This window comes from Nuphar pumila, chromosome 14, assembly GCF_984573655.1.
Source record: "Nuphar pumila chromosome 14, dmNupPumi1.hap1.1, whole genome shotgun sequence".
NCBI lineage: Eukaryota > Viridiplantae > Streptophyta > Magnoliopsida > Nymphaeales > Nymphaeaceae > Nuphar > Nuphar pumila.
Genome location: NC_143262.1, coordinates 39,236,754 through 39,263,678, shown reverse-complemented (window position 1 = coordinate 39,263,678; position 26,925 = coordinate 39,236,754).

Sequence of the window (26,925 nt, the reverse complement as noted above, 5' to 3'; positions counted from 1 at the left end):
CTAAACCGTGTTCTTATTCGACCAATTTTACATAAAACATGTTTTGAATTGTATTATGATCATATACCAAAGATCTCATATTTCAAAATATTTGGTAGTAAATGTTTCTTGTTAAATACCAAAGATAATCTTGATAAGTTTGATTTAAAATCAGATGAATCAATATTTCTTGGATATTCTTCTAGAAGTAAAGCCTATCGTATTTTCAATAAAAGAATATCTTGTATTGAAGAATCTTTACATGTTGCATTTGATGAGAATTGTGAGCAGGTTATACCTCTAAGCGAATGAGAAGAAGTAATACTTCAAGAAGAACCCTTGATAGAGAATACTTCTCAAGAAAATATTCCTCTTCAATCGGTTTGGAAAGAAGTTCCTAATCATCCACATGAACAAGTTATTGGTGAAATAAAGAGTGGTGTCCAAACTAGAAGGCAATTAGAAAAGTATATTGCAAATGTTGCTTTCATATCTAAATTAGAACCAAAGAATATCAATGAGGCTTGTGATGATGAATTTTGGCTTTTGGCCATGTCTGAAGAACTTAACCAATTTACTAGGAATGATGTTTGGGATCTAGTTGATAGACCAAAGGATCATCCGGTAATTGGAACAAGATGGGTCTTCCGAAATAAGCTGGACGAAAATGGTGAAGTCATTCGTAACAAAGCAAGGCTAGTAGCACAAGGCTATAATCAAGAAGAAGGCATAGATTTTGATGAAACCTATGCACCAGTGGCTCGATTAGAGTCAATTTGTATGATGCTTGCTTTTGCTAGTTACATGAACTTCAAGTTATATCAAATTGATGTTAAGAGTGCATTTTTAAATGGACACATCAATGAAAAAGTTTATGTAGAGCAACCTCCAGGCTTTGAAAATGAGAAATATCCAGAAAAAGTCTACAAATTGAAAAGAGCTTTGTATGGACTCAAACAAGCACCAAGAGCGTGGTATGAAAGACTACGAAATTTTCTAGAACAATCTGGTTTTTCCATTGGTCGGGTAGACTCCACTTTATTTATTAAACATCTTAATTCAGATATTCTTATTGTGCAAATTTATGTTGATGATATAATATTTGGTTCTACTAATGATTCTCTTTGTAAAGAATTTGCTAAAGCTATGCAGAAAGAGTTTGAAATGAGCTTGATGGGCAAATTAAACTACTTCCTTGGACTTCAAATAAAGCAAACTGAAGAAGGAATCTTCATCAATCAGGCTAAGTATACAAAAGAACTTCTCAAGAGATTTGGGATGGACTCATCGAAATCAAGAAGGAATCCTATGAGTACAACTACTTCTCTTGATAAAAATGAAAATGGTAAAAGTGTAGATACTGCTCTACAGAGGTATGATCGGATCTCTATTATACTTAACTGCTAGTCGACCTGATATTATGTTTAGTGTGTGTTTGTGTGCAAGATTTCAAGTTAATCCAAAGGAATCTCATTTAACTGCCGTAAAACAAATTTTTCGTTATTTGAAAGATACTTCAAATTTCGGTTTGTTTTACCCAAAATCATCTTCCTTTGATTTAGTTTCATATAGTGATGCAGATTTTGCAGGAAGTAAATCTGATCGCAAGAGTACTAGTGGAACTTGTCATTTCTTAGGAAATTCCTTAGTCTCTTGGTTTAGTAAAAAGCAAAATTCAGTATCACTCTCAACAACTGAAGCTGAATATATAGCAGCTAGTTTAGCATGTTCACAAGTACTTTGGATGAAACAAACCTTAAAAGATTTTGGTTTGAATTACTCCACAACAACTATTTATTGTGATAACACTAGTGCTATAAATCTTTCAAAAAATCCTATTCAGCAGTCAAGAACTAAGCATATTGAAGTTAGACATCATTTTTTAAGAGATCATGTGTTAAAAGGAGATATTTCGTTAAATTTTATTTCCACTAAAGAACAATATGCCGATATCTTCACTAAACCTCTTAAAAATGAAGATTTTATGAGAATTAGGAGAGAACTAGGTATTTGCTCGTTTTTAGATTTGTAAAAATGCTTTTTTTTTAACAAAATCTCAAAATCGCACTATATTAGTCGACCGATAAAATTCTTATCGACTGATGTTTTAGAATTTTTAGAATGAATCGCACCATATTAGTCGACCTATATATTTCTAGTCGACTGATGATATTTTTAGAATGAGTCACACATTTTTAGTCGACTAAATTTTTTTTTTTAAATTTTAAATGAAGGGACCCAATACCCCTTGGATTTCTTTTCACCCGTTCTTTTTTTAAAATAGGCATCGTTTCACTTCGTTTTCGTACCTTTTTGTTTTTCTTAAAAATGAAAACCCTATTTCTCTTTTGCCTCTCTCTCTCTTCCGAAAAAACCCTCGGAGTGACGTTCGATCCCATCGTCGCCGGGATTTTCTTGCCGTGACAGGGAGACGCCGGAATCTTCTGGCTGTGATCTTGAAACACCGGAATCCTCTTGCAGTAACTAACGCATCTTCAAAACACGCCTGAACTCTCTTGCTGTGACAGTGTATTGCCGGAATCCTCTTGTGGCCGACTTCACACTCGCCGTCAGTCACCGCATCGTCCTTTGTTTCTGAACGCCGGACAACATTTTCCCCTTGCCGGACGTCATTTGGAAGCCGACATTTTTTTTTGGTAAATCTGTTTTTAACCATGCCTCGTACGAAGTCTGCATCTGCAAAAGGTTTAGGTTCTCCTCCTCCTACACCTACTTCAAGACATGGTTTCTTACTCAGATTACTCTGAAATCCCCTCTTATATGATATTTTTGGATCAATTTCTGCACTACCTATTTTACCAGGCCGAAATGTTCAATTTCACTTATTTTCTCGTTACAACATAAGAGAATTATTTCCTGGAATTTCACATCTCTTTGATGCTTGTGCAGATACTCTTCACTATCCTTTTCTTATTCACTTGTTTTACACAAATCTACAAATGGATCATGAAACTGAAATTTTGTCCTCTCTTGTTCGTGATGTTGAAATCGAGTTTGATTCGAAACTACTTGGAGACATTCTTGAAATTCCACCTTCAGACACTCTTTTCAACACTATTGAATTAAATGATGAAAGAGTTTTTGAACAAATTCTTCTTCCAGGCGCACCTCACTGCCCTCCTTTCAAAAATACTAATCTTCAAACTCGTGCACGCATTGCTGGATGAATCCTTGCCCATAATGTTCTACCTAAAACTGGTTCTTTTGATTATTATTCCACAGATCTATCTATGGATCTTTATGTTTTATTTGGAAATATTTCTGTTAACTGGGCCAATGTGTATTTTACAAATTTGTGGAAACAAAAACCATTTCTTCCTTATGGTTATCTTTTAACTCGTATTTTTAGACATTTCAAAGTTCCTTTAACAAATGAAAAATGTATTGAGCAAAAAGAGTTCTTTGATCAAACAATTTTTAAAAGAATGAAAATTAAATATTTGCCTCATTTAAATGTTGATCAAACTGAACCATCTGATCCTACTGAACCATCAATTTCTGAACCTTCACCTTCTGCGACACCTTCATCTCATGCAAAAAGAAAGAAATTTTCGACAAATCAAGACAATGATGAAGTTATGCAGAGACTGGAAGCTTTGGAGCTGCATCAACACACTTTTCGTGAAGATGTGACTCAACAATTATCTTTGATTCAGAAGGATGTAACTTCAATTAAGGATTTGCTAAACAAACTTTTCTGATCTTTGTTGTCTAAACTTTCATACTTTATGGGATGTAATAGTTTAAACTTGTATCTCTATTTTGCTTATGCTATTTCTGCCCTTACTCTTTTTGATTCTGACAAAGGGGGAGAAAAAGTAAAAGATAGCATTATATTGGAATTGCAGGAGATCTTGCATGAGAATTGCAAGGGAATTAAGAGAAAAAGTAAACTTTGAATGAATGCATGAAGTAATGATGAATGGAAATGCAAACCAATCAATATGTGATATATTTGCTTTGAAAGTACTAACTTTTAATGTTTTGCAGCATATTGACAGGGGGAGTAAAATCTCCATCTATGCATCTAAATGCTTCATCTTTGATTAAGTTTGTCATCATCAAAAAGGGGGAGACTGTTACGACAATGAAGCCATACATGATACTTCAAGTACAAGGTTTTGATGACGAGCAAGTGGAATCAACTGCATTTCAGCTAAGGCTATGAAGAAATTGAAGAATTCGATGAAGAATCTTTGAAGACTAGTGTGCAAATGTTTAATTCATTAAAAGTCTTAGATTCTTGTAAGAGCCTTACTTAAGAGTGCATATTTAGGTTGCATTTCACCTTAAAAGTCTTTAGAAAAACTTTTCTAAAAGAAACCCTCTTGAAAATCTTTTTAGAAAACTCTTTTCTTAAATTTTCATGTTTATTAGTCGACCAATAGACTTACCAGTCGACTAATCCTTTCGCGCCATATTTTCTATAAAAAGTCATTTTTGTCAAATTAGTCGACCGAAGGTTTTATCAGTCGACTGGACAGAATGTCTGTTTTCTGAAAAATTAGCAGCAGTCGACTAATGGTTTTATCAGTCGACTGAACAGAACATGTGTTTTCTGAAAATTTAGCAGCAGTCGACTAATGCTTTTATCAGTCGACCGAACAGAATGTTTGTTTTTCAGAAGATTTTAGCAGCAGTCGACTAAAAGGTTTTTCAGTCTACTGATGATATTATCCGTCGACTAACTATTCTCAAGCCGACTGTGAACACCCCAAATTTTTCAAATTTTTGTAAAAATGACTCTTTTCCCCTAACCCCGTTTTCTGAGAAAATCAAGTCATTTCTTCAGATTTCCTGAATTAAATTCCATATTGGTATATTCAAAGTTAATTTCGGATCTGAATCCAAGACCTTAAATCTATATTTCCTCAAAAACCGGATCCAAACCCATTTCTGAAGAAATTTTCTCAGATTAGCTTTTAACTCCTCAGAAAAACTCCCTTTTGTAAATATTTTTGCAAAAACACAAAAATTAGTTTTAACCCTTGATTTCTCGTAAAAACTCTAGGATTTTGTTCTAAAAATACAAAAAATTTGAGAAATAACATACAAAACCAAAAAAAAAAAAATTGGAAAAATTACAAGAAAAATAAAAGATTCTCAAGGTTTTAAAAAGCTTCTTGCTGAAAACCTCAAATTTCAACTATTTTACAAAAATTTCTTTTTAAGGGGAGCCTCTTTTAGGAAATATCACAAAAAACCAACGGTTTACTCCCGCACTTTTCCTTCTTCTCTCACCACCGTCCGATCTGCAACAGCCTGCCCATTCTTCACCTTCAATCTCCAACAAATCCCATCTCTCTCCATCCTCCATCTCCAACGAGCCACCTTCGGGAGCCTTCCACTCGCCCTTTAAAGAGAGGCAAGACCCACCATTAAGGGGATCGAGTTTTTCTCTTTGAGATCGATTATCAGCATCTCTTCATTCAAGTCCATCAAGCACCCTTCTCCTCTCGATCTCCCTCCGGTTTTTCCCGAAGCGGTTGAAGGGAGATCTCCTTTCTCCTTCAGAATCGGGCACAAATTTGAGGATTTTGGTAGATGATAACGGACTCTTCAGAATCATCCTCTTCCTTTCCTCTATAATCCCTCAAGAGAAATTTAATCCCTGCGATAACAAGGTGAGAAACTTTTTTTTTTCTTCTTTCCTTCTCTCTTTCTCACTCGATTCTTTTTTTTCGCCTCTGTGAGCACCATCAGTGGTGTTGATTCGCCTGTGCGACCTCAACCCACTCTGTGCCATAACGAAGGAACTCCCCGGTTCCAACAATCATTCCCCCCCTTTCAAGAGATTTATTTCAAAATCTCCATTGAAAACTCTCTTATAATTTGTTTTATACATCGTAATTCATATTTGACCAATAGCATCACCAAGCCATCCGGGCTTTAGATTTCAATTTTGTCTGTGTATAATCCACTTTTCTTTTAGTTTTAGTTTTCCTTCATGTCAATGTTAATTTGTTATGAGTTTATTATGGTCTTCCAATTTCATCGATGCTAGTTTTCATTCCTCTTTCCATTTATATTATTCGATTTGCAATTGTTGCCCCAGTTTATATCTGAGTTTTTTATTCAAGTTGCACTTGAATATCTTCCTGTCAACATCCCCACTCACGCTTTGTTCATTTTTTTTCTCTTTTACATCCTGTTATATTGCATCTGTTTGTTTTCATAACTTGCATGTTTGCCATAATCGTTATATCTGTATGTTTCGGTGAGGATATCTGGTTGTATTCGCATTGTGAGTTTTTTTTTTTTATATCTGCTATTCTAAAAACTCAGATTAAGGTCATTATTAAGCCTAGGGCCTGGCCTGGATTCGCTGCAGGAATATTTGGTTTAAGATCCATGGTTGAGCTTTCCCCCCCCCCGTGTCAATGATATATGTTGCCTTCTTGCCTAACGTCACCATGATCAGATTCCCTGTCATGATAACGAGCTTTGTTTTTCCTAAAAGCCCTCCTTGCTTCAGCTGTGAATCCTTCAGTGGAATGAGGAAACGGGGTAGCGTACCCCTTTGCATTGCTATATGTGGTTCTAACCCTTCTGCAACAACAGAATATCGAATTAGGGTTACCATCCTCCCACCCTCGGATTCCTAGAAAAAGAGAGAAGGGGTACAGATTTTGAGAGCTCATCATTCACTGATTGAACCTGAGTAGCAATAGATTTACATTTTTTTTTTTGTTCATCTCAGAATTTTGTTGATAAAGCATCAGAAATATTGAGACTCTTATTTGTCATGATAACGTTCGGATCATTAATCTTGCTCATTGGATGCTGTACATAATTTCTTGTTTCCGTGCATTATCATGGACATCTTTGTTTCAATTGTTGGGTCCTTTGCCTTATGATTTTCTTTGCAAGATTGACGTTTCTTGGTGTCTCCTAAATCATTAACATTAAGCCAAAATTAGGATACACCAAGACCCATCTGGAGGAAGGTATATGTTTCTGAGGAAATTCCCAACCCCAGCTCATGTTGATAGAACAAAAGCATCAAAAACAAGTTATAGACCGTGATTCTCATAATCACAAAAGGATGACATAGAACCTCTAATTGGTCTTACTTTTGACTAATGAATGTTTTCTAAATGTGATTGATTATATTTCTGAGAGGGACATGTTTCAAGCACATACCAAGCTTGGCAAGGTGCGATCATTTCATGCTTCTTGCCCAACAAATTCATATAAGGATCTCGATCTCATCTAAACCAGGTTCCTGTAGTAATGAGGGTTTAATCCAGAAATTGCTGAGTGTTAATTTCGCAGATTCCTGCATCTGCTGGAAAATATCCATGTAAATAGTATTTGTTTCTCCCCTTTCATTTCTTTGCAGCAGAAAGAAGAGATCGCTTGATCCCTATATACCCTATTTGATCCACGCTGGTGGTCCATTACACCTGGGAGCTCACCTTTCTATATATTCAGCAGCCAAACACTGATATGCTGAGCTGAATCATATCCAACCTGGAGTTAGTTCAAATCCCTTGGAGTCGCTTATGAGATTTCTTAGTCAGTAGCGCTCAGCTCAAATGAGGCAAGATGCTGGTACAGAGGCTGTTTCGATACAATATCTATTCAAGATATTATATCGCCATGGAAGATCTCATATAGGCATTGAAAACATTGGTTTGGTGTATGTTTCTTGTCATTTCCATTTCTTCTTACATAACCCTGCCCAAATCTTGTTGGATTTTCCTTTTTAGAAACATCTGAATATTAGTCTTTTTTTTTTCTTTGTTGTTTGTTTTAGGTGTACGCATATTCCTGTTCACCTTCTCTGACTCATAAACCTTCAGTTCTGAATTCTGGGGAGGGGTCTGAAATCCACTTATTATCATTAGTTATGCTTCCCAGCATAGCATTGTCCCCTGGTTTGAAAAGATGTCCGACCCTTTGAAAATCTCTGGAAGGCTCTACACCTAGTGAACATTGGCACTCATTGCTGCCTACATCTGTACATCGTTAGCAGCATTCCTCATTTGAACATATGTCATGCTAGAGACACATTTTTTTTACTACTTTGATCTACTATGGATCTTTACTCTACATTGTTCTTATCCACTATTCATATATTGTTTATCATTAGGTTCACCATCCTCATCCTCCAACTGTGCTTACTTCTGGCTCTGACAGAAGAACCACTGTAATCCAGATTTAGAAGAAGTCAACAAAGGTATTTTGCTGTGTGACATTACCAAACCCACCAGATCTTGCTGCCACATGCGTAGCAGCAGGACCTTCACTTGCGCCAGGTCCCCTGTTAGTTCCAACAATCATTCATCTCACCCTATCTGCTGTCACATACAACCTTCCCATCACCATTCATTTCATTTGCAACCTATATCCATTGCCCTTCATCACATCACACACCTCTCTAGTTCCAACTTCAGTAGCCATTGGAGGCTCACGAGAGCCACTGTCATCATCTGCCTCAGTCATTGTAGACAGGTCAGATGACTCCTCTGTAAATTACTTCAGTGCAGTTATGTCACCGATGCCATAACCTCACTATAGTAACACCAGTCTTTTTTTTTTTTAGCACTTCACATCCAATACCTACCTTAACATCTACACTCACTCTATTTTTTTTTTTTTTGTTACACAGCAACAACATTACCATCTTCTACACCTTAAAAACTTTCCCTCCCTTCACATTATCTGTTGTAAGTATCACATATAACACTTCACTGTTGCCAAACATCAACCCACTGTCACCTGTGTACGCCCTTTGTACACTTCTTTTTTTTAACCACTGCACTATCTACATGCTGCCCCTTGTTTTGAAACCATCATAACACTTCTCTGCTGTATATACATTTTGACATCTCCATACCACCTACCATGTTAATTCTGCACATTCATTATCTTACCTATATGCCTATATTCATATATATATATATATATATATATATATATATATATATATATATATGCATGTGGATACATATCATTTTCATCCCTCCTCACTTCAGATCTTAAATATCGTGGCATGTGAGTGACTCATATTTGGCATGTTTGAAAGATACAATTCTTCTTTTGCTTTCATACTAACTCCAAGTATTTTGCAGGAAACATATGGAAAAGGCTATTACTTCTTGTAAATCTCATTCTTATGTGTATAATGTAATAATTAGATCTTAATGAGAAATTTACATTTCCTGCTTTAGGTAGAATGAATGAGCATTGTAAATATCATGAATTACTTGTTTTTCATGCATTTTTGCCTTTATTTCTCAAATTCTCACAATGGTGAAACACGAATGGCACGTGCACCTTTTCATAAGAGGTAAGTTAATTCTAAGTTGATGATTTACACCAACGGCCATAGTCGGGGTGTAAACAAAACTTAGTATTTTTATCTTTTATGAAATAACACTGGATCCGCACTGGATCCATTTTCAAAATTCATCATATTTTCTTAAATATTTTCTTCTTTTATCAGAATTTAACTTAAAATTAACTCAAAATATATACCAATGGCCATAGTCAGGGTATATTGAGGGTTAATTTCATTTTAAATTCTATAAAAGCACCAAAAGGGTATTTTATCCTTCACTTGAATTTAGATTTGACTATTATATAATACATTCAATGACCATAGTCAGGAATGTATTATATCATTAGTCTTGTTTAAATTCATTTGAAGAATGAAATATGATTTTTAAATCCAATTTCAAACTTATTCAAATTCATTCATCATATAGGGTAGAATTGCATCATATTTTCAAAATTTACTTTTCAAAAATCCAAGTGATTCTTCTTCTTCATTTCTCAGATCAGATCTTATTCAAATCCAATTCTATCTCATTTCAAATATTCAAAATCCAATTTCAAAGTCCAATTTAACTTTGAAATTCCAAAATCATTTTATATTCAAACTTCAACATTCCACCTCAAATCAAAATTCAAAACTCAAAAGTTCAAATTAACTTTGAAGTTATCTCCTGATTTCAAAATCAAGTTCATCCCCTTATCTTCAATCAAGGTTTGGATTTGAATCTCAAGTTTAAATTTGGATTTTTAAAACCCAGATCCGTCTTTAAAGGTCCTATTTGGACTTCTCAAAACCCAAATCCAAAGACAAATCCTAGTCTCAATTTAGATCCAGATTTCCAAGTATAAACTCCATTCCACTTTGGATCTCCCATCACAGATCCAAATTCCATTTAGGATCAAAATCCTTATCCCACTTTGGATCTCCCATCACAGATCCAAAATTCCATTTAGGATCCAAATCCTTATTCCACTTAGGATCTCCCATCACAGATCCAAAATTCCATTTAGGATCCAAATCCTTTAGATCTCCCATCACGAATTCAAATTCCATTAGGATCCAAATCCTTATTCCACTTTGGATCTCCAATTGTAGATCCAAATTTCTCTTAGGATCCAGATCCTCATTCTACCATTGGATCTCAGATTCAGATCCAAATTCCAATTCTTAGGATCCAGAATCCAACCCTACTTTGGGTCTCAGATTCAGATCCAAATTCCAATTCTTAGAATCCAGAACCCAATTCTACATTGGATCTCAGACTTCAGATCCAAATCCATTCTAGGATCCAGAATCCAATTCTACTTTGGACCTCAGATCCAATTCCATCTTAAGATCCAGAGTTCAGCTCTATCTTGGATCTCAGATTTCAGATCCAAATACCATCTTGGATTCCAAGTCTTGAATCCAATTCCCTTCAAAATTCCAAAACCAATTCCATTTCATTCCAGATTTCAAATCAAGTTCTCATCTTAAATTCAAAACTCAACTTTGAACTCTGTTCAGAATCCAGATCTTGGATTCGGATTTCATCTTGAAATTTCAAATCAATTCCATCCATGTTCCAATTATATTCAGATTTCCCAATACTATCTTTTCTTCTGATTCAATTCTATTTTCATTTTTATTTTGATTCAAAGTCCATTTATGACTTTGAAAATTCTTTTTATCTCAAAACTTCAAAATCATTTTTCAAAAATCCAGATTTATTTTCCCAAGCTCATGATTATTCTAAAGACTTAGAACTTTAATCTTAAGTTCTAAGTTAGAAATCATTTCTTCACTTTATCAGATTCACTTGGGAATTTTTCAAAACATTTTCGAAAAGAGCATACATTTGCACAAGCATGATTCTTTGTGCATTTAGACTTAGAGTAATTTCTTAGATAATTTCTTAGTAAAGCAAAAGGCATTAATTCGACCCTTGGTTCGATTACCCCTGGTAAAGGCGCCAGGAACGGTCGAACCTCGTACCGACGAGCGGATCCCGTCTCCCAGTTTTTCCGCAAATATTTCAAAATGGAGGCGAGTTATTTCAAAATATTTTCAAAATTAAGGTCAAGTGAGACCCACAAAAGAGTTCCTCTCCTTCTTTTCTCTTCTTTTTCTCTTCTCTCTTTTCTTTCTGTCTTATCTTTCTCCCTTCAGAAAGGAGGAAAATAAGAGGTTGTAAAGGAAAAGAGAAGGAAGAGAGAGAATATTACGAGAGGAAAATTTTTGCGATGATCACAGTTTTGGCGACCGAGATGGGACCCGTCTTCGTCCGGTCGAATTTAATGCCTTTTCTTTTGCTTTGATATTATCTAAGTCTTTATTCTTCAAATGTGAGCTATATTTTCATGCAAACCTTAAGAAGCCTAGATTTTGTCCTAAGCTGACATCATTGCATATAGGATTTAAGTATGGTTTGGTAGGACCATATTGAGGAGATTATTCCATGCTCACATTAGACTTAGGTCTGAAATACAACTCTCCTCAATTCTAGGGATTGAATGCCAAAACAATGTATGCAAGTGTATGCTTCTCTTCATTTTTAATCTATTTCTTTAAGACTTGCATTAGAGCCTTCTGATTTCTTGCATGTTGAGCATATTTTGAAAACCTCCTTACCCATATTGTCCCGGTCTTCACATTGCTGGGCTGTCTCACTGAACCATAGTTCGGGAGAGAGCCTCACAACTGGGCCACTTATTTGGGTTCGCGCCCCCTACCACGTACCTAAGGGCCATAGTCCGAGGTATATCGGTAGGTGCTCAAGGATGTTGGGAAGCCATTACTTTAGAACCGGAGGACTATTTCTATGCCACGTACTTCGAGCTTTGGCTTGAGTATATCGGCATATCTTGATTGAAATCAGATGATCTGAACCCTAGAGTTAGGATTAAGGTCCTACAAGCCATTTCAAAATATTGCATTTAGAGTCAGCCTCTAGGGAGTGATGTTTGTGTATCCTTGTTTGTATATTTATGATTATATGATATTCCCTATATCTTTCAAAACCCTGGGTATACATTATTCAAAATTTCCTCTTTATTTTACAACCCAGGTGTATTTTCCTTTTTCTTCTCTTAATTTCTTCTAATTCTTTTTTATCCTGCCTGCAATTCTTCAAAATTTTGAAACCCTTTTTCTATATTCTATTCCTTACCCTCATTTACAATAAAACATCTTTTGTCAGGATATGTCCTTTTCAAAATTTATCTTTATCCTTTTTTCAGAAAAATAATGCGGTTTTCACAAATTTTGGTGACAAGCCAATCCCTCGTAATGGGATGTTTTCATACTCAAATTATGATTTCCTCATTTATTAAAATTTCTTCCTAGATCTTTTCTAAAAAGACCCATTTATAATCCACAGAGAGCATCAACACTATCAGTTAAGTCGGGCAAAGCTCAGAGATCACATTGTTCTAACATCCTAGTTACAAGCAGAGAGAGTAAGGAATGGATTCTCAAAAATCTGTCAGAAAGGGAGTTCAGGACAATAGAAGTGAGATCGATCCTGCGATATACCAATTATTCAAAAAGATGATGGTTGAGATATTGTCTGAACAAGCTAAAGCCAATTGCGGAAAATCTCTCGCAGAAGGAAAGACACCTGTCACCTTCCCTCTGACTGAACACAGCCACATCAGTGCAGGAAACTCTAAAGCCAGCAGGAGCATCAATCAAGGCAACCAGGGCAGCAACTTGAGAGAGCATAAAAGCCAGATTGGGAAATATTGTGAAAACCGTGATAGACCTCTTCAATACAGTCCTCAGCAGAAAGGCAAGAAGCAGGAAGAACCAAAGCGTAAAGATTGGAGCAAGGATCGAGATTTCACCCCTTTAGATGAACCGCTTGACAAAATCCTCGAATACATGATGTCTAACGGATTACTCAGGCCCCCGAAAGCCGCCAGCCCTTCCACAGTCATGGGAAAATATATAGACCAGTTCTGCGGATACCATCAAGTAACAGGGCATGACACTGAACATTGCTTCGTCTTCAAGAATATCGTCCAGGATTGCCTTGATAAAAATCTCTTTGTCCAAAATGAAGGAGAAAAGCATCCGGATATCCTGAACGTGCAAGCTCAGTCCAGCTACCAGGCAAGGGTCAACGTTCAGCAGAAGCCAAACAAGCCGAAGAAAGCAAAGCATGAGGGTTGGGGTTATGATCGTCAGCTTACCCCTCTAGGTCAGCCGATTGAAGAAGTTCTCCAATACCTGCTCGAGAAAGAAATGATCAAACTCCCAAAGCAGGATGATCCTTCTGTCACCAAAGGGAAATGGAAGAATCGCTTTTGCAAGTTTCATCGAGCGAGGGGGCATGACACGGAGCGTTGCTTCGTCCTCAAAAACAGTGTGCAGGACTACATTGATAAAAAGCTTCTGGTACCAGAGGAAGGAGAAGAGCAGCCTACAGTTTCAGCCGGACCTTTTTCAGACCAATCAGAGAATTGAGAATGTCAAGAATTTTTTGCTTTCATCCCTTTCTGTTAGTCGCTTTGTAGGGGCAAGTCAGCCCAGTCTTTGTGATTTCTTTCTAGTTAAAATACTTGTAAATATTCAGCTTTGTTATCAACTTTTGCTTATCAATGAAATGACAATTTTCTTTATACTTTTGATATTCAATACTTCCTTCTTTTTGCTATATTGGGGCATTAAATTTCTTTTTTCAAAATACGGGACAATCCTGACATCATTCATGAGAGAAATGATATTACCTATGAGGGTTTTTCAAAAATCATGAAAATTTTAGTTCAAATCTTCTATTACAACCTTTTTCAAAGATCAACCCTTGTGTTGATCATATTTTTCTACAAATTGATTTTAAATCATAGCATTTCAAAGATCAACCCCTGAGTTGATCATATTGATTTCAAATTATTGCATTTCAAACATCAACCCTTGTGGTGATCATATCTTTCTAAAACAAATTGATTTCAAATCATTGCATTTCAAAGATCAACCCTTGTGTTGATCATATTTTCTGAAAATTGATTTCGAATTATTGCATTCCAAAGATCGACCTTTGTGTTGATCATATTTTCTAAAAATTTGGTTTTCAAAACATTACATTTCAAAAGATCAACCCTTATGTTGATCATATTTTCTAAAAAAAAAAATTGTTTTTCAAATCATTACATTCAAAGATCAATCCCTTGTGTTAATCTCATTTTCCAAAAAGTTGATTTCATTTCATTCAAAGATCAATCCCTTGTATTGATCTCATTATTCCAAAATTTTGATTTAATTCCATTCAAAGATCAATCCCTTGTGTTGATCTCATTTTCCAAAAAATTGATTTCATTCAAAGATCAATCCCTTGTGTTGATCATATTTTCTAAAAATTTATTTCAAATCATTACATTCAAAATATCAACCCTCGTGTTGATCATATTTTCTATAAATTGATTTTCAAATCATTGCCTCAAAAATTAACCCTCATGATGATCTCTCATGAATGATCCATTTTTAAAGATTAGCTCTCGCGGGTAGTCTTTCTTTCCAAAAATGATTTTCTCATCTTCTTCTCTCATTTTAAAAGATCCCACATGCAGGCAGGATCAAACTCTTTTTCTCAACTTTTATCAACCTTTTGTTTATCCATCTTTATCAGTTTTATCAATTTTTATTCATTTTTTTCATCCATTTTTATTAATTCTTCTTGATTTTTTTTTTCAAAAATTCCCTTTCAGGTTAAGGGACAAAACCTGATACCTCCCTTCAATGAGGTATTCTTTCTTCTTCTTACCCTTTCAGGTTAAGGGATAAACCTGATGCCTCTTTTCCCGTGAGGTATTTCTTTGCCTTCTTTTTCTTTCTTTCTCCCCCCCTTTTTCAGGTTAAGGGATAAACCTGAAACCTCATCCTACGAGGTCCTTCTTTCTTCAGGATAAGGGATAGTCCTGAATGTCTTTCTCTTTTAAAGCTTCATTAATCTCTGCTAAATCTTTTTTTTTTATTATCTAATTTTTACCAATTTTATTTCTTTATCAAATTTTGTCTTTTCTTTATCGAGCCTTTTATTAATTTTTGGCCAAAATTTATTCCTTTCCCATTCAGGATAAGGGATAATCCTGAAACTCCTCATAGGAGCAAACAATGTACCTGTGAGAATTCTTTTACAAAGATTCTTTTCCATAAAATTTTCTTGATTCTTATCTTTTGTCAAATCTTTCATCAATTTATATATCTTCTCAGCAATTCTTTTTAAATTTTATTTTCTCCCCAGTCGAGATAAGGGGGCAATCAGATCACATGCAAATAAATTTAGTCCTCTAAATAGTCATTCTCAATCCCGGGACCGGTCCTCGCACTGGCAAATTTCCAAAAACTCAATCTCTTGTCAAAAACCTGAGTTTTCACTCGGGCTTCTCCCTTTATTCTTTCGTTCGAAGTTCTGAGTTCCGACCAGGACTTCCTTTTGAATCCAATCCTCGCATTGGAAATCCTTCATTCCTTTGGAAATCCGAGTTCCAGCTCGGGTTTTTCTTCTATTATTTTCAGTCGAAGTTCTGAGTTCCGACCAGGACTTCCTTCTGAATCCAATTCTCGCATTGGAAATCCATCATTTCTTTAGAAATCCGAGTCCCAGCTCGGGTTTTTCTTTCGTTCAAAGTTCTGAGTTCCGACTAGGACTTCCTTCTGAATCCAATCCCCGCATTGGAAATCCATCATTTCTTTAGAAATCCGAGTCCCAGCTCGGGTTTTTCCTCCATTATCTTTCGTTCGAAGTTCTGAGTTCCGACCAGGACTTCCTTTTGAATCCAATCCCCGCATTGGAAATCCATCATTTCTTTAGAAATCCGAGTCCCAGCTCGGGTTTTTCCTCCATTATCTTTCGTTCGAAGTTCTGAGTTCCGACCAGGACTTCCTTCTGAATCCAATCCCCGCATTGGAAACCCATCATTTCTTTAGAAATCCGAGTCCTAGCTCAGGTTTTTCCTCCATTATCTTTCGTTCGAAGTTCTGAGTTCCGACCAGGATTTCCTTTTGAATCCAATCCCCGCATTGGAAACCCATCATTTCTGTAGAAATCCGAGTCCCAGCTCGGATTTTTCCTCCATTATCTTTCGTTCGAAGTTTTGAGTTCCGACCAGGACTTCCTTTTGAATCCAATTCTCGCATTGGAAATTCGTCATTTCTTCGTCCCCTTCAGGTTAAGGGATAAACCTGATGCCTCCTACTAACGAGGTATTTCTTTCCTTCTTTCCCAATTCAGGATACGTGGATAAAATCCTAAAAATAGACCACATGCAGTTAGGATGTGATGGTCCATTTAATCCAGAGTTTCTCATCAAATTTTATTTTTTTAGCTCATCTTCACAACCCAGTCCTCGCACTGGCTATTTCTCAAATTTTTCAATCATATGTTGAACTCATTTAGAAAATCCGGTCCTCGCATCGGTAACCTTCTAAATTCAGTGTTCTGATCAAATTCTTTCCTTTTTACAAAATTCAAGTTCTGACGCAAATCTGATGTATTTTCAAAAGATCCAGCATCTCGCTGGTCATGTATTTCCAAAAGATCCAACTTCCATTGGTCATGTATTTTCAAAAGATCCAAATTTTGCTGGTCATGTATTTCAAACGTTCCAGCTTTTTGCTGGTCATGTATTTCAAAACGTTCCAGCTTTCTGCTGGTCATGTATTTCAAAAATGTTCCAGCTTCTGCTGGTCATGTATTTCAAAGGTTCCAGCTTTTGCTGGTCATGTATTTCCAAAATCAAGAGATTGCGACTCAAGGTCTCATCAAAATCTATATTGAATGATTATTTCACAAAGAATTCATGAAAACTTTGCCAATTTGCTAAAAGCATTTGTTGATTCTAAATATTCTTACTCCACAAAAATTTTTTTTTCAGATTACCTCCTGTATTTCCTTCCAAAAGGTGAAACTTTTTGCGAAAAAGAGGTAAAATTCAAATCTTTTTCTGTTGATCAACCAAAAGGATGTAAGAAATGTCCTCGATATGATCAATGAAAGAAATCTTCAATGATGTTGAAAAGCCAGAAGCAAATTGATATTGATCTTGGCTATGGCGCGTGTTTTAAAATGACTTTCTGGCAATCAGGCAGTGGAAATATCTGGAGCTATAAAAGAATCCACTCAACCCATATCTTCTCATTGTCGTTTAAAAAGTTGCAATCAAATATCCGCAAAAGGGATCTCTCAATTGTCGTCAAGATGAAGGCGAATTAAGCGAGTGGATCCCCGGGGCCAAAGAAGATTTGAAACATCTCCAAGATGACGGAGTTTGTGACGGATCCTTCCAGGGAAGGTTCAGATCACTGTCGAGATGAAGGCAGATGTGATGGGCCTACCGACAAACCCTAAAAGATATTTGATTTCTGCTATCATCTAAAGACCTTTTGAGCCAATGTCATCATATATAATCCCTGAGAAAAAGAAGGATCGGAGCATCTCCAAGATGAAGGAGTTTGTGACGTACCCTTCCCTGAAAAAGAGAGAAAAGTCAGGACATCCAAATGAAGGATGATGTGAAAAACCGAGAAAGCCCAATGACTCAAAAGAGTGCAAAAAGATCATCGTGAGAAAACACCTAGATATCAAACTGCCGAAGTTGCCAGAAGTCATCTTTTCTCATGCAAAATTCTTTTATCAATATCTCTTCATTTCCTGCTTTTATGAAATTAAGAATATTTCTTTTATTCTCATATCAGGGAAATGGATAGCTTCCTTGAAGAAAATCATCAGTGCTAAAATTTTGAATTTGACTCTTATAATTGACGAGTTGACCTCATTTGGGGGAAATACTCTAGGTAAAAGAGAGAATATCTTTTGCACATACGTGAACATTTCCAAGCGTTTGAATCTACTATGATTTTATCTTATTGGCAAAATTTTCTAGCTATTCCAAAAATAAAATAAACATTCAATATCCATTTTGATGCAACCTAGCGTTGTTTATATTTCTCAAAAGAGTTGCCTCTGAAGGAAGTATCTCTTCCTGTCCCATCACGGTTTTCTCATTGAAGAATTCCGTATGGACACCCCCACTCAGGATAAGGGTCAAACCTGAACCATTTGCGAAAGATCATAGATTTCAAAAGCTATTTCAGTCTCAGCAATGAGACGCACCATTTCTTCCCCTTTTCGAAGCTTTAGGGACTCTATATTTCCTCCTTTCGCAAAAACCCCTCTCGGATTTGTTCGTCCAAATTTCGAAGGTCCCATCGTGCTTTCTCCATTTTTGAGAAACCTGTATGGCAGATTTCCTCCACTCAGGATAAGGGACAAACCTGAACCATTTGCGAAAGATCATTTACTTCAAAAGCTATTTCAGTCTCAGCAATGAGACGCACCATTTCTTCCCCTTTTCAAAGCTTTAGGGACCCTATATTTCCTCCTTTCGCAAAAACCCCTTTCGGATTTGTTCGTCCAAATTCCGAAGGTCCCATTATGCTTTCTCCATTTTTGAGAAACCTGTATGGTAGATTTCCCCCACTCAGGATAAGGGACAAACCTAAACCATTTGCGAAAGATCATTTACTTCAAAAGCTATTTCAGTCTCAGCAATGAGACGCATCATTTCTTTCCCTTTTCGAAGCTTTAGGGACTCTATATTTCCTCCTTTCGCAAAAACCCCTCTCAGATTTGTTCGACCAAACTCTGAAGGTCCCATCGTGCTTTCTCCATTTTTGAGAAACCTGTATGGTAGATTTCCCCCACTCAGGATAAGGGGCAAACCTGAATCATTTACGAAAGACCATTTGATTTCAAAATCTATTTCAGTCTCAACAATGAGACGCCCAATTTCTTTCCCTTTTCGAAGCTTTAGGGAACTCTATATTTCCTCCTTTCGCAAAAACCCCTCTCGGATTTGTTCGTCCAAACTCCGAAGGTCCCATCGTGCTTTCTCCATTTTTGAGAAACCCGTATGGTAGATTTCCTATCAAGATTAAGAATTAACCCGGAACCTCGCTTCGCGAGGTATCTTCCTTGCAGGTTTGGGTTAAACCTGAGTCTCATTCCAACAAGATTCCTCGTTTGGATGAGATGATTTCTTCCAGTCCCATCATGGCTCCTCCCATCAAGGAACCCATCATACATTCATCCAAAGAAAGGATCATACTCGGGCTTCATTTCACAAGGCATTTTCCAAAAATGTCCCATCAAGGTCCCCGTGTATCCCTTTCCTCAGTTCAAATTCATCTTGATATATTTTCGTCCCATCCAGGTTAAGGGCTAAACCTGAACCATTCCAAAAAGAGTATCTTGTCTCACCCATGAGACCTGATCAAAATTTCCATTTCCCACCATTTCAGAATTTCCACCTAAAAGTCCCATCACGATTTCCTCATTTTCCACTCAATCATATCATCTTCGAGGATTTCGTCTCCCCAAAACCATTCAGGGTAAGGTTTCAAGCCTGAAAAATCATATTTTCAAAATAATTCTTCCACACCCAGTTCAGATTTGCTGACTGGGGCATTTTTCAAAATTTGGAGTGTTGTCTTTGCCACTAAGCTCGGCTTTCAACCGGCTTATTAGCAAAGAGGGGCATCTGTGAACACCCCAAATTTTTCAAAGTTTTGTAAAAATGACTCTTTTGCCCCTAACCCCGTTTTCTGAGAAAATCAAGTCATTTCTTCAGATTTCCTGAATTAAATTCCATATTGGTATATTCAAAGTTAATTTCGGATCCGAATCCAAGACCTTAAATCTATATTTCCTCAAAAACCGGATCCAAACCCATTTCTGAAGAATTTTTCTCAGATTAGCTTTTAACTCCTCAAAAAAACTCCCTTTTGTAAATATTTTTTGCAAAAACACAAAAATTAGTTTTAACCCTTGATTTCTCGTAAAAACTCTAGGATTTTATTCTAAAAATACAAAAAAATTGAGAAATAACATACAAAACCCAAAAAAAAAAAAAATTGGAAAAATTACACGAAAAGCAAAAGATTCTCAAGGTTTTAAAAAGCTTCTTGCTGAAAACCTCAAATTTCAACTATTTTACAAAAAATTCTTTTTAAGGGGAGCCTCTTTTAGGAAATATCACAAAAAGCCAACGGTTTACTCCCGCACTTTTCCTTCTTCTCTCACCACCGTCCGATCTGCAACAGCCTGTCCATTCTTCACCTTCAATCTCCAACAAATCCCATCTCTCTCCATCCTCCATCTCCAACGAGCCACCTTCAAGAGCCTTCCACTCGCCCTTTAAAGAGAGGCAAGACCCACCATTAAGGGGATCAAGTTTTTCTCTTTGAGATCGATTATCAGCATCTCTTCATTCAAGTCCATCAAGCACCCTTCTCCTCTCGATCTCCCTCCGGTTTTTCCCGAAGCAGTTGAAGGGAGATCTCCTTTCTCCTTCATAATCGGGCACAAATTTGAGGATTTTGGTAGATGATAACGGACTCTTCAGAATCATCCTCTTCCTTTCCTCTATAATCCCTCAAGAGAAATTTAATCCCTGCGATAACAAGGTGAGAAACTTTTTTTTTTTCTTCTTCTTTCCTTCTCTCTTTCTCACTCGATTCTTTTTTTTCGCCTCTGTGAGCACCATCAGTGGTGTTGATTCGCCTGTGCGACCTCAACCCACTCTGTGCCATAACGAAGGAACTCCCCGGTTCCAACAATCATTCCCCCCTTTCAAGAGATTTATTTCAAAATCTCCATTGAAAACTCTCTTATAATTTGTTTTATACATCGTAATTCATATTTGACCAATAGCATCACCAAGCCATCCGGGCTTTAGATTTCAATTTTGTCTGTGTATAATCCACTTTTCTTTTAGTTTTAGTTTTCTTTCATGTCAATGTTAATTTATTATGAGTTTATTATGGTCTTCCAATTTCATCGATGCTAGTTTTCATTCCTCTTTCCATTTATATTATTCGATTTGCAATTGTTTCCCCAGTTTATATCTGAGTTTTTGATTCAAGTTGCACTTGAATATCTTCCTGTCAACATCCCCACTCACGCTTTGTTCATTTTTTTTTTCTCTTTTACATCCTGTTATATTGCATCTGTTTGTTTTCATAACATGCATGTTTGCCATAATCGTTATATCTGTATGTTTCAGTGAGGATATCTGGTTGTATTCTCATTGTGAGTTTTTTTTTTTTTATATCTGCTATTCTAAAAACTCAGATTAAGGTCATTATGAAGCCTAGGGCCTGGCCTGGATTCGCTGCAGGAATATTTGGTTTAAGATCCATGGTTGAGCTTCCCCCCCCCCCCCCTGTGTCAATGATATATGTTGCCTTCTTGCCTAACGTCACCATGATCAGATTCCCTGTCACGATAACGAGCTTTGTTTTTCCTAAAAGCCCTCCTTGCTTCAGCTGTGAATCCTTCAGTGGAATGAGGAAACGGGGTAGCGTACCCCTTTGCATTGCTGTATGTGGTTCTAACCCTTTAGCAACAACAGAATATCGAATTGGGGTTACCATCCTCCCACCCTCGGATTCCTAGAAAAAGAGAGAAGGGGTACAGATTTTGAGAGCTCATCATTCAGTGATTGAACTTGAGTAGCAATAGATTTACATTTTTTTTTGTTCATCTCAGAATTTTGTTGATAAAGCATCAGAAATATTGAGACTCTCTTTTGTCATGATAACGTTCGGATCATTAATCTTGCTCATTGGATGCTGTACATAATTTCTTGTTTCCGTGCATTATCATGGACATCTCTGTTTCAATTGCTGGGTCCTTTGCCTTATGATTTTCTTTGCAAGATTGATGTTTCTTGGTGTCTCCTAAATCATTAACATTAAGCCAAAATTAGGATACACCAAGACCCATCTGGAGGAGGGTATATGTTTCTGAGGAAATTCCCAACCCCAGCTCATGTTGATAGAACAAAAGCATCAAAAACAAGTTATAGACCGTGATTCTCATAATCACAAAAGGATGACATAGAACCTCTAATTGGTCTTACTTTTGACTAATGATTGTTTTCTAAATGTGATTGATTATATTTCTGAGAGGGACACGTTTCAAGCACATACCAAGCTTGGCAAGGTGAGATCATTTCATGCTTCTTCCCCAACAAATTCATATAAGGATCTCGATCTCATCTAAACCAGGTTCCTGTAGTAATGAGGGTTTAATCCAGAAATTGCTGAGTGTTAATTTCACAGATTCCTGCATCTGCTGGAAAATATCCATGTAAATAGTATTTGTTTCTCCCCTTTCATTTCTTTGCAGCAGAAAGAAGAGATCGCTTGATCCCTATATACCCTATTTGATCCACGTTGGTGGTCCATTACACCTGGGAGCTCACCTTTCTATATATTGAGCAGCCAAACACTGATATGCTGAGCTGAATCATATCCAACCTGGAGTTAGTTCAAATCCCTTGGAGTCGCTTATGAGATTTCTTAGTCAGTAGCGCTCAGCTCAAATGAGGCAAGATGCTGGTACAGAGGCTGTTTCGATACAATATCTATTCAAGATATTATATCGCCATGGAAGATCTCATATAGGCATTGAAAACATTGGTTTGGTGTATGTTTCTTGTCATTTCCATTTCTTCTTACATAACCCTGCCCAAATCTTGTTGGATTTTCCTTTTTAGAAACATATGAATATTAGTCTTTTTTTTTTTCTTTGTTGTTTGTTTTAGGTGTATGCATATTCCTGTTCACCTTCTCTGACTCATAAACCTTCAGTTCTGAATTCTGGGGAGGGGTCTGAAATCCACTTATTATCATTAGTTATGCTTCCCAGCATAGCATTGTCCCCTGGTTGGAAAAGATGTTCGACCCTTTGAAAATCTCTGGAAGGGTCTACACCTAGTGAACATTGGCAGTCATTGCTGCCTACATCTGTACATCGTTAGCAACATTCCTCATTTGAACATATGTCATGCTAGAGACACATTTTTTTTACTACTTTGATCTACTATGGATCTTTACTCTACATTGTTCTTATCCACTATTCATATATTGTTTATCATTAGGTTCACCATCCTCATCCTCCAACTGTGCTTACTTTTGGGTCTGACAGAAGAACCACTGTAATCCAGATTTAGAAGAAGTCAGCAAAGGTATTTTGCTGTGTGACATTACCAAACCCACCAGATCTTGCTGCCACATGCGTAGCAGCAGGACCTTCACTTGCGCCAGGTCCCCTGTTAGTTCCAACAATCATTCATCTCACCCTATCTGCTGTCACATACAACCTTCCCATCACCATTCATTTCATTTGCAACCTATATCCATTGCCCTTTATCACATCACACACCTCTCTAGTTCCAACTTCAGTAGCCATTGGAGGCTCACGAGAGCCACTGTCATCATCTGCCTCAGTCATTGTAGACAGGTTAGATGACTCCTCTGTAAATTACTTCAGTGCAGTTATGTCACCGATGCCATAACCTCACTATAGTAACACCAGTCTTTTGTTTTTTAGCACTTCACATCCAATACCTACCTTAACATCTACACTCACTCTATTTTTTTTTTTTTGTTACACAGCAACAACATTACCATCTTCTACACCTTAAAAACTTTCCCTCCCTTCACATTATCTATTGTAAGTATCACATATAACACTTCACTGTTGCCAAACATCAACCCACTGTCACCTGTGTACGCCCTTTGTACACTTCTTTTTTTTAACCACTGCACTATCTACATGCTGCCCCTTGTTTTGAAACCATCATAACACTTCTTTGCTGTATATACATTTTGACATCTCCATACCACCTACCATGTTAATTCTGCACATTCATTATCTTACCTATATGCCTATATTTATATATATATATATATATATATATATATACATATATATGTACACATGTAGATATATATATATATACCTACATATATATACATATATGCATGTATATATATGCATGTGGATACATATCATTTTCATCCCTCCTCACTTCAGATCTTAAATATCGTGGCATGTGAGTGACTCATATTTGGCATGTTTGAAAGATACAATTCTTCTTTTGCTTTCATACTAACTCCAAGTATTTTGCAGGAAACATATGGAAAAGGCTATTACTTCTTGTAAATCTCATTCTTATGTGTATAATGTAATAATTAGATCTTAATGAGAAATTTACATTTCCTGCTTTAGGTAGAATGAATGAGCATTATAAATATCATGAATTACTTGTTTTTCATGCATTTTTGCCTTTATTTCTCAAATTCTCACAATGGTGAAACACGAATGACACGTGCACCTTTTCATAAGAGGTAAGTTAATTCTAAGTTGATGATTTACACCAACGGCCATAGTCGGGGTGTAAACAAAACTTAGTATTTTTATCTTTTATGAAATAACACTGGATCCGCACTGGATCCATTTTCAAAATTCATCATATTTTCTTAAATATTTTCTTCTTTTATCAGAATTTAACTTAAAATTAACTCAAAATATATACCAATGGCCATAGTCAGGGTATATTGAGGGTTAATTTCATTTTAAATTCTATAAAAGCACCAAAAGGGTATTTTATCCTTCACTTGAATTTAGATATGACTATTATATAATACATTCAATGACCATAGTCAGGAATGTATTATATCATTAGTCTTGTTTAAATTCATTTGAAGAATGAAATATGATTTTTAAATCCAATTTCAAACTTATTCAAATTCATTCATCATATAGGGTAGAATTGCATCATATTTTCAAAATTTACTTTTCAAAAATCCAAGTGATTCTTCTTCTTCATTTCTCAGATCAGATCTTATTCAAATCCAATTCTATCTCATTTCAATTATTCAAAATCCAATTTCAAAGTCCAATTTAACTTTGAAATTCCAAAATCATTTTATATTCAAACTTCAAATTTCCACCTCAAATCAAAATTCAAAACTCAAAAGTTCAAATTAACTTTGAAGTTATCTCCTGATTTCAAAATCAAGTTCATCCCCTTATCTTCAATCAAGGTTTGGATTTGAATCTCAAGTTTAAATTTTGATTTTTAAAACCCAGATCCGTCTTTAAAGGTCCTATTTGGACTTCTCAAAACCCAAATCCAAAGACAAATCCTAGTCTCAATTTGGATCCAGATTTCCAAGTATAAACTCCATTCCACTTTGGATCTCCCATCACAGATCCAAATTCCATTTAGGATCAAAATCCTTATCCCACTTTGGATCTCCCATCACAGATCCAAAATTCCATTTAGGATCCAAATCCTTATTCCACTTAGGATCTCCCATCACAGATCCAAAATTCCATTTAGGATCCAAATCCTTTAGATCTCCCATCACGGATCCAAATTCCATTAGGATCCAAATCCTTATTCCACTTTGGATCTCCAATTATAGATCCAAATTTCTCTTAGGATCCAGATCCTCATTTTACCATTGGATCTCAGATTCGGATCCAAATTCCAATTCTTAGGATCCAGAATCCAACCCTACTTTGGGTCTTAGATTCAGATCCAAATTCCAATTCTTAGAATCCAGAACCCAATTCTACATTGGATCTCAGACTTCAGATCCAAATCCATTCTAGGATCCAGAATCCAATTCTACTTTGGACCTCAGATCCAATTCCATCTTAAGATCCAGAGTTCAGCTCTATCTTGGATCTCAGATTTCAGATCCAAATACCATCTTGGATTCCAAGTCTTGAATCCAATTCCCCTCAAAATTCCAAAACCAATTCCATTTCATTCCAGATTTCAAATCAAGTTCTCATCTTAAATTCAAAACTCAACTTTGAACTCTGTTCAGAATCCAAATCTTGGATTCGGATTTCATCTTGAAATTTCAAATCAATTCCATCCATGTTCCAATTATATTCAGATTTCCCAATACTATCTTTTCTTCTGATTCAATTCTATTTTCATTTCTATTTTGATTCAAAGTCCATTTATGACTTTGAAAATTCCTTTTATCTCAAAACTTCAAAATCATTTTTCAAAAATCCAGATTTATTTTCCCAAGCTCATGATTATTCTAAAGACTTAGAACTTTAATCTTAAGTTCTAAGTTAGAAATCATTTCTTCACTTTATCAGATTCACTTGGGAATTTTTCAAAACATTTTCTAAAAGAGCATACATTTGCACAAGCATGATTCTTTGTGCATTTAGACTTAGAATAATTTCTTAGATAATTTCTTAGTAAAGCAAAATGCATTAATTTGACCCTTGGTTCGATTACCCCTGGTAAAGGCGCCAGGAACGGTCGAACCTCGTACCGACGAGCGGATCCCGTCTCTCAGTTTTCCCACAAATATTTCAAAACGGAGGCGAGTTATTTCAAAATATTTTCAAAATTAAGGTCAAGTGAGACCCGCAAAAGAGTTCTTCTCCTTCTTTTCTCTTCTTTTTCTCTTCTCTCTTTTCTTAATGTCTTTTATCTTTCTTCCTTCAGAAAGGAGAAAAATAAGAGGTTGGAAAGGAAGAGAGATAATATTATGAGAGGAAAAATTTTGCGATGATCACACCGACTAAGTTTCAAAAGTTCAGATTTTCAAACGGCTCGATTAACAGATCAGTCGACCGACGATAACTGTCAGTCTACTAATAACTAACCATTAGTCGACTAACTGATGTTTCAATCGACTAATTTTGCTGTTTTCCTAAAACTTCAAAAAGGTGTGTCTTTTCATTTTTCAAACATTTTGATCGTTCAAAATGGACAGTTTTGACACCCTTTCATACCCTCAACGTATGGAAAACTTTAACTATAAATATGAGTGCA